The 24,217-nt window shown below is 43.5% G+C and overlaps 1 protein-coding gene and 1 non-coding gene across 3 annotated transcripts in view; one reads left to right on the plus strand and one right to left on the minus strand.

Moving 5' to 3' along the window:
* LOC126473407 (rho guanine nucleotide exchange factor 10) overlaps nt 1-24,217 on the plus strand; it is a 554,949-nt gene that overhangs the window by 329,722 nt on the left and 201,010 nt on the right. The gene's annotated exons all lie outside the window — the stretch shown is intronic.
* On the minus strand, nt 3,586-3,659 carry Trnat-ugu (transfer RNA threonine (anticodon UGU)). The gene has a single exon. It is a non-coding gene; the product is annotated as a tRNA-Thr (tRNA).

Raw genomic sequence — 24,217 nt, forward strand, 5'->3', positions numbered from 1 at the left:
TCCCGTATCATGTCATTCCTGGAAACCCAGACACTGTAGGAATCAACATGGATTCCGGAAACAGCGATCGTGTGAGACCCAACTCGCATTATTTGTTCATGAGACCCAGAAAATATTAAGATACAGGCTCCCAGGTAGATGCCAATTTCCTTGACTTCCTGAAGGCGTTCGATACAATTCCGCACTGTCACCTGATAAAGTAAGAGCCTACGGAATATCAGACCAGCTGTGTGACTCCATTGAAGAGTTTTTAACAAGCAGAACACAGCATGTTGTTCTCAATGGAGAGACGTCTACATACGTTAAAGTAACCTCTGGCGTGCCACAGGGGAGTGTTATGGGACCATTGCTTTTCACAATATATATATAAATGACCTAGTTGATAGTGTCGGAAGTTCCGTGCGGCTTTTCGCGGATGATGCTGTTAGTATACAGAGACGTTGCAGCATTAGAAAATTGCAATGATATGCAGGAAGATCTGCAGCGGATAGGCACTTGGTGCAGGGAGTGGCAACTGACCCTTAACATAGACAAATGAATTGTATTGCGAATACATAGAAAGAAGAATCCTTTATTGTATGATTATATGACGGCGGAACAAACACTGGTAGCAGCTACTTCTGTAAAATATCTGGAAGTATGCGTGCGGAACGATTTGAAGTGGAATGAGCATATAAAATTAATTGTTGGTAAGGCGGGTACCAGGTTCAGATTGATTGGGAGAGTCCTTAGAAAATGTAGCCCGTCAACAAAGGAGGTGGCTTACAAAACACTCTTTCGACCTATACTTGAGTATTGCTCATCAAGGTGGGATCCGTACCAGGTCTGGTTGACAGAGGAGATAGAGAAGATCCAAAGAAGAGCGGCGCGGATCACCACAGGATTATTTTTGTAAGCGTGATAGCGTTACGCAGATGTTTAGCAAAGTCAAGTGGCAGACTTTGAAAGAGAGGCGCTCTGCATCGCGGTGTAGCTTGCTGTCCAGGTTTCGAGAGGGTGCGTTTCTGGATGAGGTATCGAATATATTGCTTCCCCCTACTTATACCTCCCGAGGAGATCACGAATGTAAATTTAGAGAGATTCGAGCGCGCACGGAGGCTTTGAGACAGTCGTTCTTCCCGCAAACCACACGCGACTGGAACAGGAAAGGGAGGTAATGACAGTGGCACGTAAAGTGCCTTCCGCCACACACCGTTGGGTGGCTTGCGGAGTATGAATGTAGATGTAGAACGTGTCAACAGTACGCTGCCGTAGTCCTTGACGTTGTGGTTGTTGGTTTTTGTGGCAGGGGAGCGTAGTAAGGTGAGGTGAGGTGAGGTGTTGGTGAACTACGGTGCCTCGGAGCGGCTCGGGTCATCGACCTGTTCCAGACGCGTGAACAGGCAAGGCTGCGTTTATGTCCGCCACACGCGCCGCGCTGCACTTCACGCCCTGGACGCTCGTCCCTCCCTCCGTCCCTGGGCACGTGTCAGCGACCACCTTGCGCCGCCTACTCCTTTGTGCTTCAAGGCTGTGACAGAACGTACTGTACGGGAGAAAGACACCATGGTGTATGGTAGTTGGTACACGAAATAGTCGATGAATCATTCGCGAAAGCAGATGGTTCTTCCCGATGGTAAAGTCTGAGTCGCTAGGCCGCGTCATATTCCTCTTTAACCTGCTGCTGTCGTCGACGTTTCTGCTGCCCTGTGTAGTGGGATCTTCTTCAGGACTCCACTGATGTCTCTGGATGTTTCCTGACATAAGAAAAAATTTACTTTTTAACATTTTCTTTGCAGAATTTATGCTATTGTGGCCTCAAATGACGGTAGGATTTTTTGTAAAATTTTATTTTATTTTTCACAACTTTTTTCCCTCCTGGTACTCAGAAGCACCGTCAGACTCCATGGACAGAATCACAACATGCGCAGAAAAATGCTCCAGTTTTTTTAACTTGTACTTCATTCCACATAAATATTAAATATTTTTACATTAGAAAATTAATTAACACAAATATGATATTTCTGAACTTTTTTTTTTAATTTCGCATAAATTTATTCTAGAGCAACTTCACAATACATAGTAACTTAGCGATACATTTTTGACAGTATATACATATCACATATTTAGTGATACCTCATGAAATTGTAGAAAAGTTCTTTTTCTCATTGCAGCACAAATACACTTTACATGTACTACACTGTGAATGTGGTCTCGACTGAATTTTGTTTTTCGCACACATTTCGCATCGTCCTCTTTTACAACTGAACACTGCAAAATGGTTTCCTCGGTTGCCAAGACGTACATCCGTCGGAATACAAAAGCTATCCTTCCTTCTCTTTGCGAGAGTTATTTCATCTTTACCAGAGTTTCTCTTTTTGAGATTTGGCACTTGCTGTTCATTCATTAGCCCTAGTGCCACAGAACGCCTGAATTCCAGCAGTGGCAGTGCCCTATGTAGATCACTGAAAATGACGTAAGCATTGACAAAAGCAATTTCTATTGCTCCCCAGAAGAGACGGTGCCACCATTTCTTTGATCGCTTGTCAAGACCTTAAGTTGAACGTAATCTGTCTGCATGATCCACACTACACATGTTTTTATTGTAATCACATACAATAACTGGACATGGTATAGTCATACCAGTTCCATCTTTCTGTTTTCTTGTCACTACGCTCTGTTCAGTGCCATGGAAGTTTGACGCAAAATACAGTACTTTATTTTCCTTCCCTTGAAATACTGTTAGGTCTAAAGATGACTCTCTGTGATTTGATTTAGACATTTTTCTTTATGTAAATTCCCTGGCAAACCTTTCCTGTTTGTTCTAATTGTTCCACAGGCAAATGTATTTACGGAATTTCTGTGTGAGAAAAAGTGGACAGAACAACTAGTGAGAGGTGACGCATTGTTGCTACAATAAAGTGTTCGCACAACCTGACGGTACTAATAAGTCCGCCTTATATTTTCCACTTTATCTCATTCACTTGTAACGTAATGCTTCCAACTATTATAAAAAAAAAAACAAAGAAGGTAAGTACGTACAATGGAAAACTCAACGGAAGTTTCAATAAATTGCGCACAAATTCAGGCAACACCATGGAAACAAGCACTCACAATCTTCTGTTTTCACAGCAGCGCGCGAAAAACAATTTCAAGCTCTGACCGCCAGAGAGGTCTATGTATTGCACAATAACATCTATGAAACAGTAGAGCAGAGTTACTGTTACGTACCGACAGGCTCTCAGATCACGAAACTGCACCACGAGAAAAAAAGAGTGTCAAAACTTACTGGTACTTTTAAGTACCGCCAGGCGACAAAGGGTTAAGTTACAAAACTCTGTTTCCCCGTGTTTTTCCGGAGAAATGCATTTACTGGCTAAAAATTTTCACACTGCCATTTCTGGTGCGTCGTCATTGAGTAAATACTGAGAGCAGATATGGACAGAGAGGAATCTGACGGGCCTAACGACTCACAAGAGTTTACCATTAATGATGATGGCATCGACAGCTAGTAGACAATCGTAGATAGTTGAAATTACAATGAAATCCAGACCTTTAGCTGCATACAGGCGTTAATAAATATCAACAGGGACAGTTGAAAATTTGTGCCCCGACCGGGACTCGAACCCGGGATCTCCTGCTTACATGGCAGACGCTCTATCCGACTGAGCCACCGAGGACACAGAGGATGGTGCGACTGCAGCGACTTATCTCTGGAACGCTCCCCGTGAAACCCACACATCCAGCTACTGGCCACACACTACATTCGTAGTGACCCTGCCCACTATAATCATTAGTTGGGACAGTCAATCTACCAATTGCCGTAAGAGTTTGGGCAATGTGAGTGCATCCGCACTGAAGAAGATCATTGGCCCGTAAGCCTTATTATCTATATGAAGGTGGTATCTATTTCAGACATGTCAGAAAGAACAAGTACCATCTTCATATTTCGTAGATAGTGCTCCCTTCTGCACGCTGTTATTTCACCTTGTACTATCATCAAAATTCGTCTCTAATAGTATTTCTTTCCATGATTCTCGAACTTTTTTTCCGTTCCTTTCTTCTTCTTCTTCGTGTGCTGTATTTATACCACGGTGTACGTTGGGTAGTAGAGCTAAGACGCTTCCGGCATGTATCTTCAGCTGACCATCCAATAAGTCCCAGCTATCTGATGAAGCCGCGGGGACTGAGGCGAGTTGGTACGGTTCGCGCGGCTTCCACCGACGGAGGTTAAGAGTTCTCCCTCGGGCATGGGTGTGTGTGTTATCCTTAGCGTAAGTTAGTCTAAGTAGTGTGTAAGCCGAGGGACCCATGATCTCAGCAGTTTGGTCCCATCCGAACTTAACCACCTATCTGACGATATTAGTTCCTTTTTCTGAACATGTACCGTCATCGAAGATTTTTCTTCCTGTGTAAGTTGTAATTATCCAGGCATTTTTACTTCGTTTGCAGTTTTTGTCTTGTTTTTGAACGTTATGCTGGCTGTGTTAGCACGACAAGATTGTGCCGTCCGTTGCTTAAGAGTAGATCGCTACCCTAGTGGCAACGTTCGCTAGGTGTGTGTCATGTGATATAGCTTTTGGAATGTTTTCGTTGCATTGTCTTTGCTACGGTTAGCTCTGTATTACATACCTAGTTCCGTCTACGGTGTGTTTCAGCTGCCCCTGTCAATCTCATTTTACGCAACCCGCAATTCTGTATGTGGCTTTCATAAAAACACGCGCGAGTTTTTAATTTTCTCCCGATTTCTGCACGATTTTCCTAGAGAAAAAATAAACAGAACTTTTTGTACGAAATTTAATGTAGTTAAATTATGTACTGGGATTCGTTTTCGCTAGAGGCCGTAGTTTTCGAGTTATTCAACAAAAAGGTACAAAAGTGATTGTCAGTACACCCCCGCTTCCACACTTACAAGGGAACCTCCCCAACGCACCCCCCTCAGATTTAGTTATAAGTTGGCACAGTGGATAGGCCTTGGAAAACTGTACACAGATCAATCCAGAAAACAGGAAGAAGTTGTGTGGAACCGTGAAAAAAATTAGTAAAAATACAAACTGAGTAGTCCATGTGCAAGATAAGCAATATCAAGGAGACTGTGAGCTCAGGAGCGCCGTGGTCCCGTGAGTAGCTGCGGGCCGAGAGGTCTTGGGTTCAAGTCTTCCCTCGGCTGAAAATTTTACTTCCTTTATTTTCGCAAAGTTACGATCTGTCCGTTCGTTCATTGACGTCTCTGTTCACTGCAATAAGTTTAGTGTCTGTGTTTTGCGACCGCACCGCAAAACTGTGCGATTAGTAGACGAAAGGACGTGCCTCTCCAATGGGAACCAAAAACATTTGATCGCAAGGTCATAGGTCAACCGATTCCTCCACGGGAAAACACGTCTGATATATTCTATACGACACTGGTGACGGCATGTGCGTCACATGACAGGAATATGTTGTCGACCCACAAAACTTGCACACTTGGCGAATGGGTAAAAAGATTCTTCTACCTTGCCCGATTTAGGTTTTCTTGTGGATGCGATAATCACTCCCAAAAAAGTGATGAAAACGTAAGAGTTTGTCACATAAACTGAAAATAAAAGATTAAACTTTTCACTCGAGGGAAGACTTGAACCTAGGACCTCTCGTTCCGTAGCTGCTCTCGCTAACCACGGGACCACGGTGCTGCTTGACTCCCAGCGCCCTTGATGTTGCCTAACTTCGCATGGACTACTCAGTTTGTATATTTTACTAATTTTTTTCATAGTTCCACACAACTTCTTCCTGTTTTCACGATTGATCTGTGTTCAGTTTTTCAAGGCCTATCCACCGTGCCAAGGTATAATTAAATCTGAGGGCGGTGCGATGGGGAGGTTCCCTTGTTGGCTATACACTGCAGGCAGCATGTCGAAAGTCACGCCACACAGTCGTAACTGAATTGGTTGGTTGGTTGGTTGTTTGGGGAAGGAGACCAGACAGCGTGGTCATCGGTCTCATCGAATTAGGGAAGGATGGGGAAGGAAGTCGGCCGTGCCCTTTCAGAGGAACCATCCCGGCATTTGCCTGGAGTGATTTAGGGAAATCACGGAAAACCTAAATCAGGATGAACCGTCGTCCTCCCGAATGCGAGTCCAGTGTCTAACCACTGCGCCACCTCGCTCGGTTGTAACTGAATTGCGGCTGTTGAAACAGAAAAGCAAAAACCCCCTTATCGCCTTTCATTGCTATGCTGCCGCCACCGACGGGCTTTGGCTAATGAACGAACGAACGAGCGAGCTGCACCACGGAACCTCTACTGGAACTACATGAATCTGCAAAGTACCGTGTAAGCTTTTAGTTTCGATGCGTAAGTTGTGCCTCCCCCAAGGTTATGTGTTTTTGGAACGGTATAAATGTTTTTGGAGTGCCCCCTGTATTGAAACCGTGCTCACTTCGCTCCAGCACCGTCCAGACATTTGCCGGATGCAGTTCCCCTGGCGGTATGCTGCACTCTTTTTCGGGGCCGAGTCAGCGGCGGGGCGCCTGCGGTCTCTGGTCTGGGAACGGCCGGCCGCTTTTTGCAGGGCTTTGGCGGATGGCTTCTACCGCGGCTGGCGTGCTGAGTGTGTCGGCTGTCCTCGCGGTTTCTTTCATACTCGGCCGCTTGTTACTGCGAGGCTAATTTGACGCTGTTTAAAGACACTGCGTGTTGCAAGTGGTTTGGAAACATCTGGTAACTTTCAATTCAATCTGGAACAAAGGTGAAATGGTTTTCTATCTAAAGTACTGCCTTTTCTTCCTGTGATGATGATCGATATGACCAAACCGGTGAAGAATAAAGAAAAGTACTAGCCAAGTTTCAGGTAGAGACCATTTTTAGACCTACTAAGAAAATTAGTGAATGCCTAAGATCAACAAAAGATGCTCGTCACCCCCTAGACACCCCAGGGGTATATAAAATTCCGTGTAGTTGCGGCAGGGTTTGCATAGGAACTACAAAAAGAAGCATCAATACACGGTTGACGGAGCACAAAAGAAACTGTCGCTTGGGACATATCGACAAATCGGCAGTAGCGGAACATGTTTTTAAGGATGGAATCACGACATAAAATTTGGTGAAACAAGCGTGCTAGCGAGGACGTCGCACTATTATACACGTATGTATAGAGAGGCAATTGAAATCCGCAAACATCAATACAATTTTAATCGTAAAGAAGAAGGATTAAAATTGGATAAGATATGGCGGTCGACGTTGCATCAATCACGTGACAATCGATTGCCTGCAATCGAGAGAACAGACGATAGCCAGAGATAGCTGCACATCGACGCCACGTGACGTGTGGTGGCGCCCCCTACGATCTCTATATAAGCGGCGGCCCCAGCTCCTAACAGCCAGTCGTCGACTCACCTCGGAAGATGTTCTCCGTAGTTGAGAACGAAACGTCAGGGAGAAGAAGTTCTACAGATCGACCACGGCAACTTAGCCCGGAAGAGTTTACTGATAATAAAGAATAGTTAGTACAGCTGATTTAAAAAATTTAGTCCTTAAAGAAGACAAGGTACTGGGAGACTTGAAGCTGTGAGGACGGGTCGTGAGTCGTGCTTGGGTAGTTCATTTGGTAGATCACTTCCCCGCTGTAAGGGATCCGTGATCCCACGAACATAGATATTAGTATCCGACACCCAGGTCGATAGCAGACAGGAGTCGATTGTCGAGCGCTGCAGGAGGCAGTGAGACGAGTGTCGAGTGAGCAGAGGTACTGGAGAGACGGGCGAGAATAGTGGTCGAGTGACTGGTAAACGGTAAATTCACCGGAGTATGACAAATGAGCGCGTCCCCCTGATCGTCGTGGGGTTGACCCTAATCAATGCCGACTCTCGAGTGATATGAAACAGAAAGTGACAAGTGCCGAGTTACGTGTTTCGCGTCAACCGCGTCGGCCAGCAACAACCATGGATTGCAGTGAGGAATGCTGTGAATGTTAACCATCATCATTGAGTGTGACGAAGCACTTAAAATCAGCAACCAATAAAAGATATAACAGTAATCAAACGCGTAAGGCGAAGGTAGCAACTGCCTCAGAATTTGTGTGTTAGTAGAAAATACATACTAGTTTGTACATCGCAACCTTTATGGTCCTTAATAATAGACAAACTTTCAATCATTCCACTATTCCGTCTCAGAACAGCCGCACTCGGTTGAAATACCCCCGAAGCCACAGCAGGAAAGCCGATAGCCTTCATCCATTAAGCACGCGGTCATATAATCATAATAGTTAATTGTATGGCGGGTTCGGTAATACACACAAAAGCCAATGAAGGAAATAACGGGGGTGTTTCACCGCGAAAGGCAAAGGTCCCGAGTTGGTGTTTCGGTCCGGCACACAGTTTTAATCTGCCAGGAAGTTTCAGCTCTTAAAGTACTTGGCAGCTGTCACCTCACTCAAATAATACTGTGCTATGTGAATGAAGGCGGATTTCATTCATTACTGCATAGCCATATCAGATCGTCCACAAATAACAATCACACTTCGTAAGTAGAGCCGTGATTGTGTGAGATTACATATTCTATTCCTTTCTATGTAGATACAAGAAAATCCAAATTGTCCACGAAATACACTGACTGGACCCGTCTTTCACTGAGGTTTAAATTACATTTCTTTCTTCCTTTTCTTTCTTGGGGCCTTTTTTTCCGCGTTACGCGGGGTCGGCCGTGTTACTATTGGTTTGGCAGTGTTAGGTGCAGAGGATGGTCGGATGGCCTTCCTGCCGCCACCCTGAACCCCCCGGGACGGAAGTAGTGTAACCCCGCCGGCCTCTGTGGACGAGCGGTTCTAGGCGCTTTAGTCCGGAACCGCGCTGCTGCTACGGTCGCAGGTTCGAATCCTGCCTCGGGCATGGATGTGTGTGATGTCCTTAGGTTAGTTAGGTTTGAGTAGTTCTAAGTCTAGGGGACTGATGACCTTAGATGTTAAGTCCCATAGTGCTTCGAGCCATTTAAACCATTTAGTGTACCCGCAGCTGTCTGCATCGAGTGTAAGCCATCGAGTAGTGCGAACGTTTTAATATGTCTGCAAGTCGTGTAACTGAGGCGGAACGTGGGGACCAGCCCGGTATTCATCTAGCGGGATGTGGAGAACCGCCTAAAAACCATATACAGGCTGGCCGGTATACTGACCCTCCTTGTTAATCCGCCAGGCGGATTCGATCAGTGGCCGCCGCGCCTACCCGAGTCCAGGAAGCAGCGCATTAGCGCTCTCGGCTACCCTGGCCGGTAAAGTTTTAAAATTACGTATTTTTACATATTTTCATGTGTAGTATGTATTTCACACTATACTACATAAAAATACAGGCTTCAAAATTATTGCCGAATTGTTATTTTCGTAACACCCATATATTTTCGTAATTATATATTAATTTACATTGATTGTTGAAGGCATTTTACACCTTTTGAAATTTTACTTGTTGTTACTGTAGGCAGTTTTTGCTTTTAGCAGTCACTTAAAGATGGCATAGAAGGCCGACACCTGGGTCGTAATTAAACAAACTACAATACAGTCAAATGGCGATGTGTTCGTTTAAAAACCATAAGTTTTCGTTGCATAGCAAGAAATGAAAAAATAATTGTTGTGTTTCTCATACTGTCGTCAATCCCGTTACAATCGAAGCTAAACTGCACAAATTCGACGCTGACAGCAATGACTCGCTTTAAATGCTTTCCTTTCTTGCCCTCAAACGCTTCCCAATGTTTCATATTCCGTTGGGCCTGCAACATAGTGCACGTCAGTATAAGACATAATGAAAGTGAATCACTTGATGTATTAAGGTAATACATTTAATATCTTATTCGACCGGCATGTTTAGGGTTAATTAGTATTAGCAAGCGGCTTGTAGTAGGAAGTGACTACTTTATTTCGTCTATAGTGAATTTTTTTCTGTCAAGTCGTGGTAACTATAATACTTTTTGTAGTTACAAAACGTAAAAATAGTTTTTGACAGTTCAGTCTTTTGACAGTTCTTTACTACTATGCTATATTGTTTATGTAACTTCATAACGGCAATTGCAGTTATTGGCTGAGAGCGGGCGATGGGGAAGGTTAGAAGTTTGTGCCAGACCGTATTCCGAAGCCGCGTTTTCTGCTTACTAGGCAGATATGCTGAGTACTGAGCCGTCCCGGCACAGTGGTCATTGGGACTGTGCGGACTTACCCTAACACGCCTCCCGTCACGCCCAAATTCTCAGCTTACCCACAAATCACATATGTAGTGCTCCTTGTTGATTATCCTCGTTACTCGCGGCATTTCCTCGATTCCCATAAGAGTTCGAGCCCGAAGAGCTCATTGGTCGTCTCGCGTTAATTATGTATATAGTGTGTCTCCTTTCGGACATGTCCGAAGGAAGAGACACTATGTACATGATTAAGGAGATACGACCAATGATATATATCATCATACGTGTCGGATGTTTACATGTTTTCTGCACGTCTTGTTATCGTATTACAGATGTAGCTTGACGGAATACATTGCGAATTGAGTACCTGTTACTATATTATTGAACACATCATGATATAAGCTATTTATTTTACATATCTCTAAGCTAATGCAACAAATATTACATCGGCCAAAAACGGGAAGAAATTTTAAAAACCGCTTTAAAGAATATATTGACTGTTTCAGACTTGGCAAACCGAATAAATCAGCTATAACAAAACATATAAATGAAACAGGCCACAGTGTTAAAATAGACAACGATCTCAAAGTACTACATAATTTAGAAAAGAGCTGTAAAATGGACATCTTTGAAGAAATGGAAATATTCGTCCATGGCCACATGAGGAATAACGAGATCCTGAATGAAATGACAGACTTCAAAAATTCACATTTCTTTTCCAATTTCACTTACAGTACTCCTAGAATAAAAGATACATAAGATGGCAGTCGTTTTACTCTAGCCCCGGCATTAGCAGAGACTGTCACGGTCGAAAAAATTGTCAAAAAGGCATCAAACATTATCCCTGATGCAGCCCTCTGTATACATGTGCACAATTGACTTCAGGCAAATTTGATGGATCTTTCTCTGTTTATTAGAAAAGAAATATTGTCAGACGGGAGACTGTGCTTGCCAACAGCACATTTGGAACAGTACGTTATAATTAATTGTGCATCCCATTCCAGTGCGACTTAAATGCTTCAGTAGGAGACATTTCAGTACTTCGTAGCAGAAGTGATCTGATTAAGAATTAACGCAGATATTTCACTAGTCTACTCGTGAACTTCTGTTTTCTAACAAAAAAAATAAAATTTTGGGTTTCACATATAATTGCTGATATACAGCACACAAAATCCCGTCTGAGGCCTGCGATCATTTTTATGTTAATAATTCGCAGCCAGTGCTGTACAATCGCAATAAAGTCATGAGGTGTTCAACTGAGTCTTTTTATTAGAACATGGTGCGCGTTTCGGGATTACACCCATCTTAAGACATCACAAACTTCAACTCCTTCCTAGCCAACCAGGCGTACAGCATTGACAACTCAAAGAAAGTGTCCAATAACATATGACTATAACTGCGACCCAAGACTGCTTGTGTCACAGTTAAAGTCATATGTTATTGGACACTTTCTTTGAGTTTTGAAGGCTGTGCGCCTGGTTGGTTAGAAAGTAGCTGAAGTTTGTGATGTCTGAAGATGGGTGTAACTCTGAAACGCATAACATGTTCTAATAAAAGAGTCAGTTGAACATCTCATGACTTTATTGTAATTGTACAGCATTGCTTGCCAATTATTAACATATAATTGCTTCATTACATATTTATTTACATATTTAACCAGTTTCGGTTACATATTTTTGTACATATTTCTTAATTTCATGTTACATACAATCCGGGCTCTGTTGACTTACACCACTATTGAGTCGTTCTGTGCAGGTCACTTCGCCACGGCACAGTTCGCTCTCCTAGCAGTGTAGGCAGACAGCTGGACACGTCTGTTGCAAGACGCTAGACGAAATTACGCTGACCGGACCCTACCCCACGCTCGCGCCGTGTTGTCTGCCGCGGACTGTGGCCCTGCGGCGTACTGGAGGAACGGATATTCCTGGCGCAGTGTAAGCACCCAGCACACGGGCCACTGGTGGCGGTATGCGTTGTTTATAACAACGCCGGCTGGCCACACACCACACCACACCGGGCCACGGACCTACCGCTGGTGCCAAGAAAATAGGAGCCAATTCGCAGGATATCGTTTTCTGGCGAGCGGCTTCCGGCCACCAGATGCTTGCCTCGCATCCTCTGCCCGGCGAGCAGTATCGGTTTTTGCGGTGGCTCGTTTCTGGCGCCAGTCCAGCTTTTTCAGTCTGCCGTGCTGGGCATTGTCAAGTGGTGTTCCGTTAGGGAAAGGCGGCGCTCGCTGCAAACAAGCGCAAGAAACGGGCGTCAGGCGATTAACAGTACCGGAGTGAAGCGAGTGGACCTGTTAATAGCGCGACGCGGGCAACGTTTAACGTATTAGATGTCGTGCTACGTGTTGCCTGTTACATCTGCATCCATACTCACAGACCACTGTGGAATACATGGCAGAGAATATCACAGATTATAGCAGTTATTACGCTTTGTTCCCATTCCCTGCGGGTAGAATGAATTCTTAAGCGGGGCAGGACGTCAAACGGGCCGACTTGGAGCAGGAGAGGCACCATAGGACATTTTAATTTCCACTGTCTATACTTTTACAAGTAAATTCATAAAACTTTGTCAGCATGACCAGGAAGGATTCAGGATTCACACTCGTAGCAGCGGAAGTTCAAAAACATAACAAAATAATATTTTTTTGCATGTGAAATTTCATCATTTTTTCACTTACTATTGGCTGAATTTGTTGCTATAGGTACTCTTTTCTTCAAAAGTAAGAGAGACTGTTCGATGAATTTTGCACAGCACACAAACCATACTTACAGGTGTCTGAAACTCTAGAAGCTATTTAATTTATGAAAAAAATGAATGAGCTGTTACATTTTAAACTTCATGTTTAGAAAAAATCAAATTTTGTAGTTAATTATCTCAATTTTTACCACAGTTTTTAATAGATTTGGAAAATTCTAGAGTTTCATACACCTGTAAGTATGGTTTGTATGCTGTGCAAAATTCATCAAAGAATCTCTCTTGTGAAGAAAAATGTACCCATAGCAACAAATGCATCCAACAGTAAGTGAAAAAATTATGAAATGTCATATGTAAAAAAAAAATATTGTGTTATGTTTTTGCGCTTCCAGTGCTATGAGTCCGAATCCTGAATCCTTCCTGGTCATGCTGACAAAGTTATATGAATTTATTTGTAAAAGTATAGGCAGTAGAAAATAAAATGCCCTTTGGTGTCTCTTCTGCTCCAAGTCGGCCCGTTTGACGTCCTACCCCCCTTAAAACGCGACTGTGTGCGGTGTAAGTATTCTAATCTTCCCTTAGTGACTCCTACGGTAGCTATATGTAGACGAGTTGAGCTATATTCCTAGATTCATCATTTAAAGGTGACTTTTCAAACTACTGAATCGTCTTAAAGAGTCATCCAGTTCAGTTTCTTAAGCACATCTTCGTGACATTCCCCCATGGGTCAAACAAACGTGTGTCCACTTGTGCTGGCCCCAGCATTCGATAAATATCTCCGGTTAGTCCTATTTGGTACGGGTCGAAGGCACTTGGCCAATATTCTAGCACGGGTCGCACGAGTGTTTTGTAAGCAATATTCTTGTAGACTGCATTTTCCCACTATCCTACCACTGAACTGAAATCTGCCACTTGCTTTACGTACGGCTGCCTATGTGATTGTAGCCGGCCGCTGTGGCCGAGCGGTTCTAGGCGCCTCAGTCCGGAACCGAGCTGGTGCTACGACCGCAGGTTCGAATCCTGTCTCGGGCATGGATGTGTGTGATGTCCTTAGGTTAGTTAGGTTTAAGTAGTTCTAAGTTCTAGGGGGCTGATGACCTCAGTGATTCATTTCATATCCGTACTAATTGTTACGCGCAGGTGGAGCGGTCACACCGTGACTCATTGATATTGGAGTCGAAAGATGCATTTTTTAGTTTTGATAGGCGCAAAATTTTACATTCCTGAAAATTTAAAGCAAGTTTCCAATCTTTGAACCACTTTAATTAAATCTTACCAAGATCTGTCTGAATATTTCTGCGTATTTTTCAAGGTAGTACTTTACTGTAGATAAATGCATCTTCTGGGAAAAGTCTGTAGTTAGTATTGTGTGTAACATTATAATATACAGCATGAACGACAATGGTGCTAACACTCTTCTCAAGGGTACACCCAAATTACTTTCTGTGGGCAAAGAACGTGCTATATCTCTCGTACCAAACAATCCTCAGGCCAGTCAAAAACTTCAGTTGATACCTCAGAGCCCATATAATAACTATATGTATGGTGCTGAACAACGGCTTGAGGATTCAGAAGGCAGTGGAAACCACTGCATGAAAGTCACATGATGTGTACCCATAGGACATGTAGCCTGTATCGGAAAAGTGTCGTGATGATCTCTCCATTGGAAAAATATTCTGTAATAGCTTTCCCGTTTGTATCTCCGGGAGGGGACCGCCAATGGAGGGAGGTCCACAAGAAAAAAATGGAATAACCAACGAAAGGATAACATTTTACGAGTCGGTGTGGAATGTCAGAAGCTTGAACATAGTAGAGAAGCTAGAAAATCTGAAAAGGGAAATGCAAAGGCTCAATTTAGATATGGCGGGTGTCAGTGAAGTAAAATGGAAAGAAGGGAGTTATGGAGGGCTACCGACCAATTCCTAAATAAGTGAACTCTCACCCGGTTCTACCGCATTGTTTTAGCGTCCATCCAGTTCCGCCAGTTCATCAGGAACGGCATACAGGCAACTTCACTGCTCATTTAGAGCTCTCACTAATAACACACCTCTGCAAGATATTACCTGTATGCTGCCAGGACTTTTTTCAAAAGTTTATATCCAACAGGTGTTGGAAAACACCGGCCATCAAGGGAAAGTCGCTAGTCCTTATGACGGCATATCCGGCCCCGACCACAACCCATTTGGTAGTAGTACGGGGAGACCGGCACACCACAAAGCCCTCTTCCTCTGGTTCCTGGAAACTGGCTCCGCTGGAGGAGACCATAGAGTAAATATCTGTGGAGTGAGCATTGCGTTCTGCGCATGTTGTCAACATTAAACCAGGATTGTCACGTGTTTTCGGGAGTGGGAGTCTGTAATTGTCCTCGTATAATATGTGTCCAAACCTTTTTGTTTACTATAAAGTTACAGTAGGAGACCATGTTAAGTGTGTCTAGGACATGGAGAATGATTATGTGTGATTTATATTTTAGTTTCCCGAAGGATGAACAACGAGTAAAGATGTGGCTCCAGAAAATAAGGAGGAGTAATGTTATCCCCACAAAATATTCCAAAGTATGTTCAAAATACTTCGAAGAGGAATGTTTAGACAGAGAAAAATTTGGACGTATGTGGCTGAAGGTAGATGCTATACCAACTATTTTTAATTTCCCACAGCACCTACCACTAATTTCTGCATTCAACTTAAATAAATTTTCTGCACAAATGCAATAAAAAACACAATAGTGTAGCTAATCAGCGTACACATTCATCTTCTGTGGCGTATTTTGCCTTCAATTTATTTTCTTCACCATTTGATTAAGAAGCGTAAAATATTAGTAAACATGTCCCCAAACTCTTTCATTTGTGTCACTTTCCACTTCCCTTAATGGTGTTGTATGGTTTGACTGTTACATGACCAACTGTATTTGCTTTTTCAATACATTTATTCTTCAATCGCCTTTTTCCCCCTTCTTACTCAGTCTACTATGGGAGCAAGTACGTAAAATGCGCTAAATAAACGCTTCAAAGTGTCACCAGTAAGAAAAATTGTGCTTTAGGTCGCAAAAACGAGAAAATAAATACGCAGAAATAGCCGAAAAAAAGGACGGATTAGCAGCGATATAATCGCTAATGTGTGGCAAATTCGGTGTTTTTCGGACACTTGCAAAAGTACTAGCGTACTGTCAAGTCGTTTTACAAGACTATCACTGCAAAAATGTACGTCAGGCTCTGTAATACTATAAAGTGCCGTATCATACCGAAAAGTACCAAAAATCGAGTGGATCTGAACTGTGACACCTATCGCAAAGAAGCAGAATGCAATATCACTTGCCCTTAAAATTTACGTAGCTGGTTTATTCCCGGTATCAAATGGACACTGTTAAAATGTCTGGGCAACATATATAAATAATCCGCGACACGTACGAAAAGAATCCGTCTGTACTAGGGATGTAGTGACATTCTAAATGTACAGGGCGCTATGCGGACAAACACACGACGTCCCGAGAACACGTGACCAGGCCGGCAATGTTTGTTGACAACACAAAATCTGTTCTGCGCATGTGGATGCTCACTCCAGAGATATTTACTCTATGGACAAGACTAGAGAGCCTGTATACAGAGATAGTGGCCATAGGTGAAGTTGTCCGTGATTGGTTGATTAGCTTTGGCGCCATTTTTCTGCCAAACGTCTCTCGCGCTTCCTATGTTCGCTGTGCTTTTGAGTTGAATTGAAGTTCAGAGGACTTTTGGAAACGATTAAAAGGTATTTGAATTATTGAGAGACTTGTTATGCGTTGTGCATGCATGTTCGATTTAGTTGTATATCGTTTTTTAAGCTCTTATTTCTTTAACAGTTCGTGCATACTGGTAGCATCACAAGCTTTTCTGAAGCCGATATCTGACAGTCCTTGCTGGAAACGGAAAGTTTCTGTAATTGTTGTGCCATGCTCATTAGACTTTATAGCGTCAAACTTTATTTCCTTCCGAATCGAAACACTGGGCATTATTTTGGTTTCAGTATTATTGCCTGACTGATGACGCAGGCAAGTTGTAAGCACGTTTTCCGCAGTTGTCGTGGTTGCTGAAAAAAATGGTTCGAATGGCTCTGAGCACTATGGGACTTAACATCTATGATCATCAGTCCCATAGAACTTAGAACTACTTAAACCTAACTTAACCTAAGGACATCACACAACACCCAGTCATCACGAGGCAGAGAAAATCCCTGACCCCGCCGGGAATCGAACCCGGGCGCGGAAAGCGAGAATGGTTGCTGAAACATTATTCGTAGTAAATAACTGTAGATACACTTGAAGACAGTTTTTAATAGGCCTACTTACTGTGAGGTAGAAGGGATACGGTAGTTTTGTTGTTATATTTGGTCATTATTACAGTAGCCTACATTTAACATTACCTGATTTTTGTAATTTTTTCGTTTGTTATCTGCGAGAGGTATTCAGTGTATATATAAAATAAAGTCGTAAGCAGTTGTTTACTTGTGACATGCAAAAAGTTTGAAGACGTGACAAGAAGTACTAATACTCACATTTTTTGCATGTCGAAGTAAACAACTGCTTACGACTTTCATTCATCTGACGTAATACAGCTACGTAAAATCTTTCGCACTTGCGGTACAGAACAAATGCTATACACTATATTTTTCTTACTTGCGTTACTTTCATTGCAATATGTCTAGTAAACGAACTTTAGTGCAGTACGTAGTAGGCTACTATGAGTATATCATAGCTGTAAAGGCAGGCATTTAACGAATGATTTCGCCCTATTGTCTTGTGCTATTGATTCGGTGAGTGTGTACTCCACTACTGGCCATTCAAAAGTCGCGCCCGCAGTTTGGCAGAAAAATGGCCGCCGTATCGTCCGGTTGGCCACTCTCTCCCTATACAGGCTCTCTAGAAAAGACGAGCCCACGGGAACCAGGAATGAAGTGGCAGTAGCAAAGCAAGCTGGCGCTGAAGTGCGGGGCATAGGGTAAATATCTCTGGAGTGAGCATTCACATGCGCAGAACAGATTTTGTGTTGTCAACATACGTTGCCTGCCTGGTCACGTGTTCTCGGGACGTCGTGTGTTTGTCCGTATAGCGCCCTGTGTATTTCGAATGTCACTACATCACTAGTACAGACGGATTCTTTTCATACGAGTCGTGGATTATTTATATATGTTGCGCAGACATTTTAACAGTATCCATTTGATACCGGGAATAAACCAGCTACGTAACTTTTAAGGGCAAGTGATATTGCATTCTGCTTCTTTGCGATCGGTGTCATAGTTCAGATGCACTCGATTTTTGGTAGTTTTCGGTATGATACGGCACTTTATAGTATTACAGAGCCTGAAGTACATTTTTGCAGTGACAGTCTTGCAAAACGACTTGACAGTACGCTGGTACCTTTGCAAGTGAGCGAAAAACACCAAATTTGCCACACATTAGCGATTATATCCCTGCTAATTCGTCCTTTTTTCCGCTATTTCTGCTTATTTATTTTCTCGTTTTTGCGACCTAAAGCACAATTTTTCTTACTTGTGACACTTTGAAGTCATTATTTAACGCATTTTACGTACTTGCTCCCAGTTTATTAAATAAGTAGTGGACTGAGTAATCTACATACAAAATCGACAAGTCACTGATAAATGCATGGAGGATAGTATTTGTTGAAACAATTTTACGAGAGGAAGCGATTGTTTGTAAACTTCTGTACGAGCCGTAATATCTATTATATAGTCATAAAATCGTTGAAAAATAGGTCTACAGAATCATGCCTTAATTATAATGCGTCTCGAAATTTTTAACGTATACAGTGTCTTTTACTAATATGACAACTATATTTAGAGCTACATGGTATGTACCCATGAAAAGTGTTACTATCCCTCCTTATACATATTTTTCTTTGCATCCGTAGCAACAACAGTAAATCACCATCGCTATTACGCTATCAACAAACTGTGAAATACAACAAAAACTCTATAATATTATAAACTTCAAACGCTGCGGAAAGCACACACGCACAGCAAAGTCTCGAAAACACGTGACAATCGTGGTTTAATGTTGACAACATGGCGCAGAACGCAATGCTCACTCCAGAGATATTTACTCTGTGGTGCGGGGGAGCGGTCTCTGCTTGCTCGCGGAGTCATACCTCGCCAAGGAAAGCAACACTGTTTGCCCGTACGGACGCGCCAAGCCTTGCAGCGCGAGCGGCGGTGTTTACAAGTGTCCGGCGCCAGCTGGCGGGAGCAGTAATTGGTGGCGCAGCTGGCGGGTCGCGTGATTCATGCCGGCCAGGGCCGCCCGCCGGCCGGGTGGGTGCGCGCTGGACAGCCCTGGCCGCCCGGCCGCGTTTGATGTCCACACAATGGACGCGGCCTTCCTGCACGCGGCCGCCGCCGCCGCCGCAGCTCACACGGCGCCGCCCACGCACCGCTTCCGTGCTCCCTACCGAAGGCCCACCACACTTACCCCGAACCGCTGTAGTGTCTCTGCTAGACGGCAACGTGTACCGGTTTGACATAGGGGCGGCGCTTATACACTACTGGCCATTAAAATTGCTACACCAAGAAGAAATGCAGACGATAAACGGGTATTCATTGGACAAATATATTATACTAGAACTCACATGAGATAACATTTTCACACAATTTGGGTGCATAGATACTGAGAAATCAGTACCCAGAACAACCACCTCTGGCCGTAATAACGGCCTTGATACGCCTGGGCATTGAGTCAAACAGAGCTTGGATGGCATGTACAGGTACAGCTGACCATGCAGCTTCAACACGATACCACAGTTCATCAAGAGTAGTGACTGGCGTATTGTGACGAGCCAGTTGCTCGGCCACCATTGACCAGGCGTTTTAATTGGTGAGAGATCTGGAGAATGTGCTGGCCAGGGCAGCAGTCGAACATTTTCTGCATCCTGCAACATGCGGTCGTGCATTATCCTGCTGAAATGTAGGGTTTCCCTATGAAGGGTAGAGCCACGGCTCGTAACACATGTCAAATGTAACGTCCACTGTTCAAAGTGCCGTCAATGCGAGCAAGAGGTGACAGAGACGTGTAACCAATGGCACCCCATACCATCACGCCGGGTAATACGCCAGTATGGCGATGACGAATACACGCTTCCAATGTGCGTTCACCGCTATGTCGCCAAACACGGATGCGACCATCACGATGATGTAAACAGAACCTGCATTCATCCGAAAAAATGACGTTTTGCCATTCGTGCATCCAGGTTCGTCGTTGAGTACACCATCGCAGCCGCTCCTGTCTGTGATGCAGCGTCAAGGGTAACCGCAGTCACGGCTCCGAGCTGATAGACCGTGCTGCTCCAAACGTCGTCGAACTGTTCGTGGAGATGGTTGTTGTCTTGCAAGCGTCCCCATCTGTTGACTCGGGGATCGAGACGTGGCTGCACGATACGTCACAGCCATCCGGATAAGATGCCTGTCATCTCGACTGCTAGTGATAACGAGGCCGTTGGGATCCAGCACGGCGTTCCGTATTACCCTCCTGAACCCACCGATTCCATATTCTGCTAACAGTCATTGGATCTCGACCAACGCGAGCAGCCATGTCGCGATACGATGAACCGCAATCGCGATAGACTACAATCCGACCTTTATCAAAGTCGGAAACGTGATGATAGGCATTTCTCCTCCTTATACGGGGCATCACAACAACGTTTCACAAGGTACCGCCGGTCAACTGCTGTTTGTGTATGAGAAATCGGTTGGAAACTTTCCTCATGTCGGCACGTTGTAGGTGTCGCCACCGGCGCCAACCTTGTGTGAATGCTGTGAAAAGCTAATCATTTACATATCACAGCATCTTCTTCCTGTCGGTTAAATTTCGCGTCTGTAGCACGTCGTCTTCGTGGTGTAGCAATTTCAACAGCGAGTAGTGTAGAACGACCACCTGAATGAAAACGTTGCCCAAAATTATTACGTAATGTTAAGAATTTTCAGCAAACCATCTCCAGAAACAGTAGTTCAGGAACACATAGAAAAAGAAGACGAAAAATAAGAGAGGAAAAAAGCTATTGAAGATTTTGAAAGGGGAACTCAGTATGTAATAATAGATGACAATGTAATAATCATGGGGGGACTGGAACGAGGTTATCGAGCGAGTTAGTGCTGAGGTTAGCACACTATAGACTCGCATTCGGGAGGACGACGGTTAAAATCCCCGTCCGGCCGTTTTGATTCAGGTTTTCCGTGTCTTCCGTATATCGCTCAAGACAAATGCAGAGATGGGTCCTCCGAATAGGCACGACTGATTTTCTTCGCCATCCATCTACGTCTACATGGTTATTCTGCAATTCACATTTAAGTGCCTGGTAGAGGGTTTATCGAACCGTTTTCATACTACTTCTCTACCATTCCACTCTCGAATGGCTCGTGGGAAAAAGGAACACCTAAATCTTTCCGTTCGAGCTCTGATTTCCCTTATTTTATTATGATTCTCATTTCTCCCTACGTATGTGGGTGTCAACAAAACTCACGGACGCTATCATATCAGTGACACTCTCACCCCTATTGCGCGATAACACAAAACGAGTTACCCTTTCTTGCATTTTTTCGATGTCCTTCGTCAATCCTACCGGGTAAGGATCCCACACCGCGATGCAATATTCCAGCAGAGGACGGACAAGTGTAATGTAGGCTGTCTCTTTAGTGGGTTTGTCGCACCTTCTAAGTGTTCTGCCAACAAAGCGCAGTCTTCGTTTCGCCTTCCCCTCAATATTATGTATGTGGTCTTTCCAATTTAAGTTGCTCCTAATTGTAATCCCTAGGTATTGAGTCGAATTGACAGCCCTTAGATTTGTGCGATTTATCGTATACTCAAAATTTATCGGATTTCTTTTAGTACCCATGTGGATGACCTCGCACTTTTCTTTGTTTAGTGCCAATTGCCACTTTTCGCACCGTACAGAAATTCTCTTTAGATCATTTTGTAGTTGGAATTGATCGTCTGATGATTTTACTAGACGGTAAATTGCAGCGCCATCTGCAAACAATCTAAGGGGGCTGCTCAGATTATCACCTAGATCATTTATGTAAATCAAGGAACAGCAGAGGACGTATGACACTACCTTGCGGAACGCCAGATATCACTTCTGTTCTACTCGATGATTTACCGTCCATCACTACGAACTGTGACCTCTCTGAGAGGAAATCACGAATCGAGTCTCACAACTGAGACGATACTCCATATGCACGCAATTTGATTGTGAGAAACGCTATCAAAAGCCTTCTGGAAATCGAGCAATATGGAATCGATCTGAGATCCCTTGTCGATAGCACTCATTACTTCATGGGAATACCAGCTGTGTTGCACAAGAACTATATTTTCTGAATCCGTGTTGGTTTTGTATCAATAAGTCATTTTCTTCAAGGTGATTCATAATGTTCGAGTACAGTGTATGCTCCAAAATCCTACTGCAAATTGAGGTCAGTGATATTGGTCTGTAATTTAGTGGGTTACTCCTATTTCATTTCTTGAATATTGGTGTGACCTGTGCTACTTTCCAGTCTTTAGGAACAGACCTTTCGTCAAGTGAGCGGTTGTATATGATTGCTAAGAAAGGCGCTATTGTGTTTGCATACTCTGAGAGGAACCTGATTGGTATACCATCGTCCCGGAAGACTTGCCTTTCTTAAGTGATTTGTTTCGCAACACCTGAGGTATCTACTTTTATGTCACTCGTGCTAACAGCTGATCTTCGTTAATCAAAGGTTGTGCTCCGTGTCAAATGACCTGGATGTCGATGGGACGCTAAACGCTAATTTTTTTCCCCCTTTCGGAAGGGGAAGGAATAGATGAAACAAGTTAGGGGACAGTATTGGCTTGGTAATAGGAACGAGAGAGGAGAGGCTAAGTGAGTTCCGTAGTAAATTTCAGCAAGTAATAGAGAATACTTAGTTCAAGTCTCACAAGAGGGAGATGTGTACTAGGAAACTGCCGGCAGATACGTGAAGATTCCAGTTGGATTACATCATGATCAGACAGAGATTCCGAAATCAGGAACTGGATTGTAAGGAGTACCCCGATCATAATTTATTACTAATGGAGAGCAGACTGAAGTTTAGCAGAATCCTTCGAGAGAATAAGTGTGGGCAACCAGAAAAGAAGAGAATCGAAGCATTTGAGATGTTGTGCTATATAAGAACGTTGAAAGTTGGGTGGGGTGACAAGGTAAGGAATGAGGTGGTCTTCCGCAGAATTGGTAATGAAAGGAGCGTAGGGGAAAACATTGACAATAAGAAGCGACAGGATTATAAGATATTTATAAAAGACATCAGGGAATTGCTCCCATGGTACTAGAGGAAGGTGCAGAGGGTGAAAACTGCAAGCGATGACAGAGACCGGAACATATCCAACATATAATTCAGGGTAAGTGCTACTCCGAGGTGGGGAATTTGTGTATGTTCGCGTCAGACCAGCCAGCTGAGTGAGAACAATAAAGTATGAAGACTGAGTTATGATATGACAGTGCAACATTTTAATTCGCTAGCCACGGAAAATCTCAAAGGTTATGGCTTTCGAAGTAAATTTTTTCGGTAATGACTAGTATGGAACACATCAAAGATTCGCAAACTAACAAGCCCTTGTTTTAATTCAGTGTAGCTGCCTTTTTATACGTTTCTTTTAACTTCTTACGAGGAGATTTTTTTTTTTTTTTCACGGGAAGTGTGGATGAGTGAAAATGTAAATAGTCGCTGTAAAAACTCACAGTCCCGGTAAGTATACTTACAACTCTGCAGTAATATATCGTCATGAATACTTCTTAAGCTCGTACAAAGCGTAGAAAAAAAAGATAATTCAGAAATATTTTTGTAACATTTTCAAGCCTCTCCATCGTTCCCGATAATTTTGAGAGGGGGACAGCCGAAATTTTATGTTGTGTGACGTAAACAAATTGGCGTTGAACGCCTTTGTGTTTTTCGTTTGACACTTAGGCACCGAGCCGATATTATAAGAGAATTGCAATCGCCGCTTGGTGCTGAATAACGTTTTCTGTCCTTGATCTTGGCTAAGAAAAGTGCAAGCTGTGAACACAAGTGCGAGTCACTGTCTTGTAGGCCTCAGAGCACCTAAGAAAGCACTCCATTGAAGTAGACGCACAAGGTACAGCTGCCCAGCGGCACTTTCAACGAACTAGAGTACGCAACCAGTAATAAAAAAATTAAATATAAGGACGCTGTATTTATTGCAACTCTACCCGAGTGTGTGTAAATCTTGAAAAATATAGTAATGATCTGCCAGCGGCAATTGTGTTCTTTTACACTCCTGTATTTGAGCAATTCGAGTTTCGGAGGCAGGTGATGGATACGCCTGCTGTAGCCATTAATTTTAGATGGGATTGTAAGACGACTGACCGTATGAAATACCCAAACTAT

This window comes from Schistocerca serialis, chromosome 4 (genome assembly GCF_023864345.2).
Source record: "Schistocerca serialis cubense isolate TAMUIC-IGC-003099 chromosome 4, iqSchSeri2.2, whole genome shotgun sequence".
In the NCBI taxonomy this organism is placed as follows: Eukaryota; Metazoa; Arthropoda; class Insecta; order Orthoptera; family Acrididae; genus Schistocerca; species Schistocerca serialis.